We start from the raw sequence: 7913 nt of genomic DNA, 5'->3' as shown, positions 1-7913 counted from the left end.
TATCATAAATGGATTCATTCACATATATATTTAGATATATACACATATATATACTCAGATATAAATATAAAAATTATCAAGAAAAATGCTAATTTAAAATGTGAACAGTGGTTAATGCCAGGGAAAAGGCTGGATTTATTTATTTATTCTTTTTTAATTAGATATTTTGTTTATTTACATTTCAAATGTTATCCCCTTTCCCAGTTTCCCCTCTGGTTTCCCTAACCCCCTGCTTCAACGAGCATGCTCCCTGACCCACCCACCAACTCCTACCTCCCTGCCCTGGCATTCCCCTACACTGGGGCATCAAGCCTTCACAGGACCAAGGGCCTCTCCTCCCATTGATGTCCCACAAGGCCATCCTCTGGACGGCTTTTCCTTCAGTCTCTACTCCATACTTTTTCTCTGTATTTTCTTCTGTGAGTATTTTGTTCCCCCTTCTAAGAAGGACTGAAGCATCCACACTTTGCTCTTCCTTCTTCTTAAGCTTCATGTGGTCTGTGAAGAAGGTGTACTATGCAGGCAGAGATTCTCAAGGATCTTCCTGCAATCCTGATACATTCTGACCTTATGGAGACTACAAGAAAAAGAACCTTCTTTAATGTCCTCCACATACCGTCCTTCTCCTTATTAGAGGTGACAAGCCAAGCTAAAAGCTTAAGCAGGAATAAAGTCCTTCCAGAAGGAGTTCCTGATTTCATTCTCTCTTGAAGGAGAGGCTTGGGAACTGATTGGTGTGTCTGGCCATACAAGTGCCCTGAGCTAGTCTATGATGTGACCTGAGTGGGAAGACACTTTCACAAGATGTCATCCTATGAGATTCAAACAGGAAAAAGAGGGATGTCTGTCTTTAACTGCTGGGGCTGTGTTCAAATCAAGGGAGGGTTGAAAACAGCTCAAGGGTAGGACTAACCTGACACAAGTGAGACTCTGGGTTCTATCCATGGCACCAAGACAAAATGGAAACTCAGCAAACCAGTTTATATGAACAAGGACAACTTTCAACTTCCCAGACCTCAGTCTCTGCCCGTATCTACATACTGACGTGATGGACTCCTGGAAGGTGCATGATCTTTCCGGACCTATCGTACAGCACAGTGGTAGCTGCACAGAAACCACAGCACTAGCAACCCTCCCAAGTCCCTTGCCCCCGGAGCATGATTAGGATAGGACACTTGTTCTTTCATGCTCAGACACTGCTACCTTTCCCTCCTCTCACAACAGCAACTCCTGGTGCGATTCAGTTCTGCAGAGCGTGGACAAAAATCCTAGTGAGTTACAGGTAGAACCCAGGCAGGACGAGGAGGAAACTAACAAAGCTGGTCTCTGGGAGTAGTAACACCTAGTAACAGCTTCCTGTATACAGAAAGCTTGATTGTTGTGCATGTGGGCAAGGTCCCTTAGTAGCTTAGTTTCTGGGAATCACTCTGTAAGGCATGAGAAACACCCAAACTGAACTAAGCAGCTTGCTAGTGTCTGGAAATATGTATTTCCTTGAAAAAAAAAACACAGAAAATTTGAGGGAATTAAGACATCATAAGAATTAGATATTGAAGGGACTTAGGAAAACAAAACTGTCCAAAAAGATTCAAGATGTAACTAACACAACTAAAGGCCCATCTCAGCCTTCGACTAATAGTGTCTTTTAGAGCTGAGGGAGAAAGAAGCCAGAAGCAGTCCCATGAAGATCATGAAGGCAAAGCAACCCTGATGAGTGACAGTAGCTACTACATACTGATGACAGTCACCATCAAGCCCTGCTTTTCTGATATACAACTCTCATCCACCCAAAGTTAACATTCATCCAAGATCTTTCAAATCTGTTTTTTCTGCAGTTGAGTTCAGGACAGGAGACAAGAGCGTTATGGGCCACTGGTATCCCAGTTCATCATGGAAATGTCAGGGGATGGGGAGCTGAGTGTTATATCTGGTTTGTATCTCATTTTTTCCCTTTTATCATCCACCTGCAAACTCCTTCAGTTCTCCAGGAACCCTGCTCCTGGTAGGTACACAGCAGGGAAAATTATTTCTTAAATATTGTTTTCCTTGGTCACCTTATTTTGCTGAAATACAGACAACATTTCTTACCAGGGAAACACAACTGCAGTTCCTTAACTCCAAAGAGCTCATCGAAAATAAAATAAATTGGAAACTGCTCTGAGCAAGTCAGCACAACAGGAGAGCCATGCTTGCACTGGGAGAGTAGGCCACCTCATACATTAGTTACTCAGAGTCACAATATCTAGTTAAGCCACCTTCCCAACCCAACCCACCCTGGCTATACACCCTTGCCAACCTCCTTCAGCTCTGCCTTTTTGTGCATTGCTGGCCCCAGGAGCAGGGACAAGTCCTTCTGGAAGCTTCCAGCAGGTCAGTATTTCACTCTTAGAATAAACCCCTTGGTATCTGGATTTGGGTTACTTTTGCTCAAAATGTCTTCAGATTCATGACTGTCACCAGCTGATAGTCCATTTAACTGCTGTTGTAAGTGTCCCATAGCCTGAGGCAGGTTTTGGGCTGGGCTGAACCAGTCCTGGTCCTCTTCATCCAGCATCTCCTGGAAGCAGCGGTCCAAGAAGTCTTGCTCCTGCAGCTCTTCCTCCACCTGTCTGTTGACACCCTCTTCATTTTCCATCCACATGTACTCTGCAAATGGGTTTTCCTTTTCCTCATGTCCATTTAACCCTTGGTCTTCTTTGCATTTCACACTGGGTTATGTAATTGCCACACTGGATCCATTCATTATGGAGATTCACATAACAGTGGTAAGAAAGAATTTCCCTTTGAGGAGGGGATGAGGTTTTGGAATGGGATTAAAAGCTTTCAGATAGTATCTGGCTCTCTCATGCTTCTGCCTTATACAAATATTTAATCATAATATTGTACTCAGCCTTCAAATTTTCCCTAGTTGAAGGCAGTCACATCAAATAGGAAAACATCAAATAGGGTTCAGCAGAGTGACTCTGACATCTTCAGCTTAGCTTGCAGAGCCTGTGTTCAGCATTGTCATCTGCCTCTTGCTTTCACCTTTCCAAGTGCCTGGTAGCTGCCTCATGGTCCACAGGACACCACAGTGCTGCCTTCTTCTGAACATTTCTTTAGGTGCTTCTCTACTGTTTGGCATTCCTCAGTTGAGAATTCTCTGTTTAGCTCTGTACCCCATTTTTAAAATAGGGTTATTTGGTTCTCTAGAATCTAACTTCTTGAGTTCTTTGTATATATTAGATATAAGTCCTCTATTGGATGTAAGATTGGTAAAGATCTTTTTTCCAACCTGTTGGTTGCCATTTTGTCCTACTGAGAGTGTCTTTTGCCTTACAGAAGCTTTGCAATTTTATGAGGTCCCATTCTTGATCTTAGAGCATAAGCTATTGGTGTTCTGTTCAGGAAATTTTCCCCTGTGTCTATGTGTTTGAGGCTCTTCCCCATTTTCTTTTCTATTAATTTTAGTATATCTGGTTTTATGTGGAGGTCCTTGATCCACTTGGACTTGAGCTTTGTACAAGGAGATAAGAATGGATCGATTTGCATTCTTCTACATGCTAACCTCCAGTTGAGCCAGCACCATTTGTTGAAAATGCTGTCTTTTTTCCACTGAATGGTTTTAGCTCCTTTGTCAAAGATTAAGTGACTATAGATGTGTGGGTTCATTTCTGGGTCTTCAATTCTATTAATTGATCTACCTGCCTGTCACTGTACCAATACCATGCAGTTTTTATCACAATTGCTCTGTAGTACAGCTTAAAGTCTGGAATAGTGATTCCACCAGAGGTTCCTTTATTGTTGAGAATAATTTTCACTATCCTAAGTTTTTTGTTATTCCAGATGAATTTGCAAACTGCTCTTTCTAACTTTATGAAGAATTGAGTTGGAATTTTGATGGGGATTGCACTGAATTTGTAGATTGTTTTTGGCAAGATGGCCATTTTTACTATATTAATCCTGTCAATCCATGAGCATGGGAGATCTTTCCATCTTCTGAGATCTTTGATTTCTTTCTTCAGAGACTTGAAGTTCTTGTCATATAGATCTTTCACTTGCTTGGTTATTTATTTACTTATTTATTTATTTACTTATTTATTTATGGAAGTCAGAAGACAACTTTTGGAGACTGATTCTCCCCATCTATCATATGAGAACAAAGGATTAAACTCCAGTTGTCAGGCAAGTGCTTTTATCCATTGAGCCATCTTACTAGTTCAGATGGGTTTTTCATTTCTTCCTTCATACACACACACACACACATACACCCCATCCACATATACCATGGAATCAACTTCTTTCTTCTTCTTCTTCTTCTTCTTCTTCTTCTTCTTCTTATTATTATTATTATTATTATTATTATTATTATTATTATTATTATTTACAAATCTTTTTTTCTTCTCTTACCCAGAAGCCTCCAGAAATCATAGCATCTTAAGAAAGTCACTGTATCTTAACATAAGTTAACATTCACTATACAAATGGCTGAATATGAAAGCATAATTATCTAATGAGCTCTGAGGAAATAGACATTGCTCCTGATGGTATGGGGATGAGAGTAGAGAAGTGTCATGTCACTCTAACGAGTAAGCTTTCTCTGCAAGTAGCAAACCCACTTCAATTATCCTTAGCACCTCCTGCCCTCCCCTGCCATGTTATCAAGATGCCTGTAAACTCTAGGGTTGGAAACACCCATCCTCTATCTCCCAATGGCCTCTTGAGTCAGAACTTTTCAGTTTCTTTACAGAAGGCCACAGATTCCCATTACTGATTCACAGAATATGTTCACTATAGGTACTGGTCCAGTCTCAGCACTTTGCATGTAATAACGATGGACAAATAATTCACCTGGTAAATTATCAGGGCTTCTATAATAGGCAAAGTAATACTATCTGATAATTATCCTTGAACTTGAATCTACCACTTTTCATCTTAGGAGGAACAAGACTGATTGCTTGAGGCCCTTTCAAATCATTGAATCAAGAACAGGAAGCTACCAGAATAAAGTGAGCTACCACTAAAGAGTCTTTCTTTCCTCCCCTCTTCTCCACCCTTTTTTCCTCTCAGCATTTCCAAAGAGTATTTACACAGAGTTTTATGAGTGGTTGTAGACAATAACATTGAATGAGGCAGAGCCTTGCCTATGAGGACAGCCGTATATTAAGCCCAAGCATGAAAGATGGAATGACCCCACTGGCAACCCTTGCACTCTGTTACAAACAAATGGGATGAGGAATGTGGTCCATGCATAGTTTGCTGAGAGACCCCTCCATCATCCATCTCGCCCTTCCCTGATTTGTATGTGTTTTGTTAAAAAGTGTGCCTTGCTATGCTTTTCAGAAAGCTGACAAGAACCAAGCTGAAAATTAAAAATGGGTGCCAAGAGGTTTTACAGGAGTCTAAATAAACAGCCAGGCAGGAAAGATGTGTGGCAGACTAAGGTTTCAAGCTAGTGGTCAGAGTGAGTTAACAGACATCCGTGTAACAGAAGGTTGTGTTTGTTTTCCCTGTCCCTACGCTAGCAAATTTATTGGGTTATCTGTCTTATTTTGACACTTGGGTGTTTAAGGTTTCTGTTGAAGGTGTCTAAAGACATAAAAGAATTATTGTACAGTTTACATTTCTGGCAGAAGCTTTGACACGGGTTATCTAAAAAGTTTCTATCCACCAGCAACTTTGCAGCAAAGGCCTTGGAGAACTGTGTTTTCATAGAAGTTCTGAGAATCCTTTGTGAAATGCAGCAAGAATCAAGTGCTTCAGTTTTTAAAAATAAATTGGTCATAGTGCTTTAACATTCAGTGAAGTGCTACTTTATTCTGTTGCTCTTTTTTTCCTTTTTTATATAGGAAAGAAGAGACATTACATGTGTCATGGAGAGTCTGCAGATGGTATTTTCATCAGGAGAGCTCATTGTCAATGTAGCCTGACCAGATATACTTTGGTTTTGTAGACGGGTCAGGAATGCACAGGTGCGGAGTGAGCGCTAGATGTAATGATAATGCATATGTAGTCATATGCTAATCCATAGAGTTGTATGTAGAAATGCTGACATTTGATGGACATTCCACTAAGCCACTCACGAGCCATGTTGATATATTTCTGCTTCTCAGAATATGGGCTTTGAGATCATTTTACTTTATTTAAACTCTACTTCTGTTCTTCAAAAGGGAATAGTTACTAATAGAGGGATTTAAACAATTTCCTGTTCACTTACTAATTCACAAACTAATTCATTTGAATGGCATTCAGTAAATATTCATGTATGTAGCTGTTGATGTGTGGGGATTGTACATGGTAGAATAGTAAAATGCACAGTCCGTAGCTATAACAAATGCTTCAAGGTTATTCTTTTCCTAGTTCCTGTGGAAGACAAGTTGGTTGGCATAGTTAGCTCTCAAGATCCTGGTGATCAATAAGAAGGCAAGGCAAGGAAACAAAAACAAAAAGGAGTCTTATTTCCCCCCTAGAGAAATGTTTTTGTAGCAGTGAGGCAATTTGGGCATATTAGTGATCCTTTCTTTGTTCAACCTTCCTTCTCTTTGGTGCCCTTTTGTTCCCTGTGGCCTCAGATTTGAGTATGGCAGATGGTAGCTATAGTCTATGTCAGTCAGAATGAGTTTGGCAAAAGGATCATATCCAGGCCATTTTGGTTGTCTTTGTTGGGTTCTTTCTTTCTTCATCCATATTGGCGTGTCTCTTTTCATTTATTGCACTGTTAATAAAAATTGCCCTCTAGGTGTTTGTGAATAAAGCAAGAGTTTTGGAAGTAATAGATCTGAACTTGATGGGTTTATGGAGCTCCCATATACACATATGCATACATGTAAGCACAAGTTGCATGGAGCATCCTGACTTCTGGCTCAGACAGGTGATTCAGAAAGACAACTTTAATGGAAGCTGCAGACCCAGGGGGAATGAGATCTGAACCTGAGAGGTAGAAATATAAAAGTGCCTGACTTAAGGAATGTGTGCCTGAACTTCCAGAATTCATTGGCAGAAACACATCTCATAGCTGCTTACCACAGGCCATGAGTAAGAATCAAACAGTGGAGACCCATCCAGGGCTAAGGGTAAGACAGCCTTGCAAGGCATTGGTGAACATTTGTCTTCAACACAGCACAGTGGATGAATTCCAAATTTGCTTCCTTCAGTGAGTCCAGCAGAGGAAAGAGGTTCCACAGCCATGCTGCAGGAAGATCATATTGGGGCTCTGTCCATCCCTAGGATTAGCGAGGTCCTAGAGTTACTGGAGCTCCTAGATAGCCATAAGCTAGAGGTGATCTGCTCCTAGAGTGCATCCGCCCTACAAATATTCACTCCTTACACGGGTCAGATGAGAAATATTTACAAATGCCTGCTCCTCCAGTCTTGGTGTCTGAAAGTATTTCTCCACAGCACAATGAGGAACTCACAGTCACAATCATTTTTCAGTCCTGGAAATGGGACTGTCTCTGGCATCTTCGTATGGATGGTAGCCACTTCCTCTAACTTAAACCAGATGCTCAGATGCCTAAAGACCCTTGGTGCCCCTCTTAATAACTCAATGATAGCTCTCAGGATCAGATTTCACATATTTGGTCCAGTGTCTGAACATCTATCAGCTTGAACCTGAGTGCTGTCACAGTGAGCATTCCATTCCCTAGGCACCTCTGAGTTCTGCTAGAGAGAGTTGCTCCACACCTGTGACCATGGACTTGGAGGGGTGTTGCACTGGAGACTGTGATGGTTCGTATGTGCTCAGTCTGGGGAGTAGCACCATTAGAAGATGTGGCCCTGTTGGAGTAGGTGTGGCCTTGTTGGAGTAGATGTGTTACTATGGGTGTGGGCTATAAGACCCTCATCCTAGCTGCCTGGAAAGGAGTATCCTCCTAGCAGCCTTCAGATGAAGATGTAGAACTCTCAGCTCCTCCTGCACCATGCCTGCCTGGATG

The 7913-nt window shown here is 41.4% G+C and overlaps 1 pseudogene; it reads right to left on the bottom strand.

Moving 5' to 3' along the window:
- Positions 1 to 2371: 2371 nt before the first annotated feature.
- On the bottom strand, positions 2372 to 3010 carry LOC116095399 (annotated as a pseudogene).
- Positions 3011 to 7913: the final 4903 nt, after the last annotated feature.

This window comes from Mastomys coucha, unplaced genomic scaffold (assembly GCF_008632895.1).
Source record: "Mastomys coucha isolate ucsf_1 unplaced genomic scaffold, UCSF_Mcou_1 pScaffold18, whole genome shotgun sequence".
Lineage (NCBI taxonomy): Eukaryota > Metazoa > Chordata > Mammalia > Rodentia > Muridae > Mastomys > Mastomys coucha.
The sequence above is the reverse complement of the archived record's forward strand: the minus strand, read 5'-3'. Positions and strand labels throughout refer to the sequence as shown.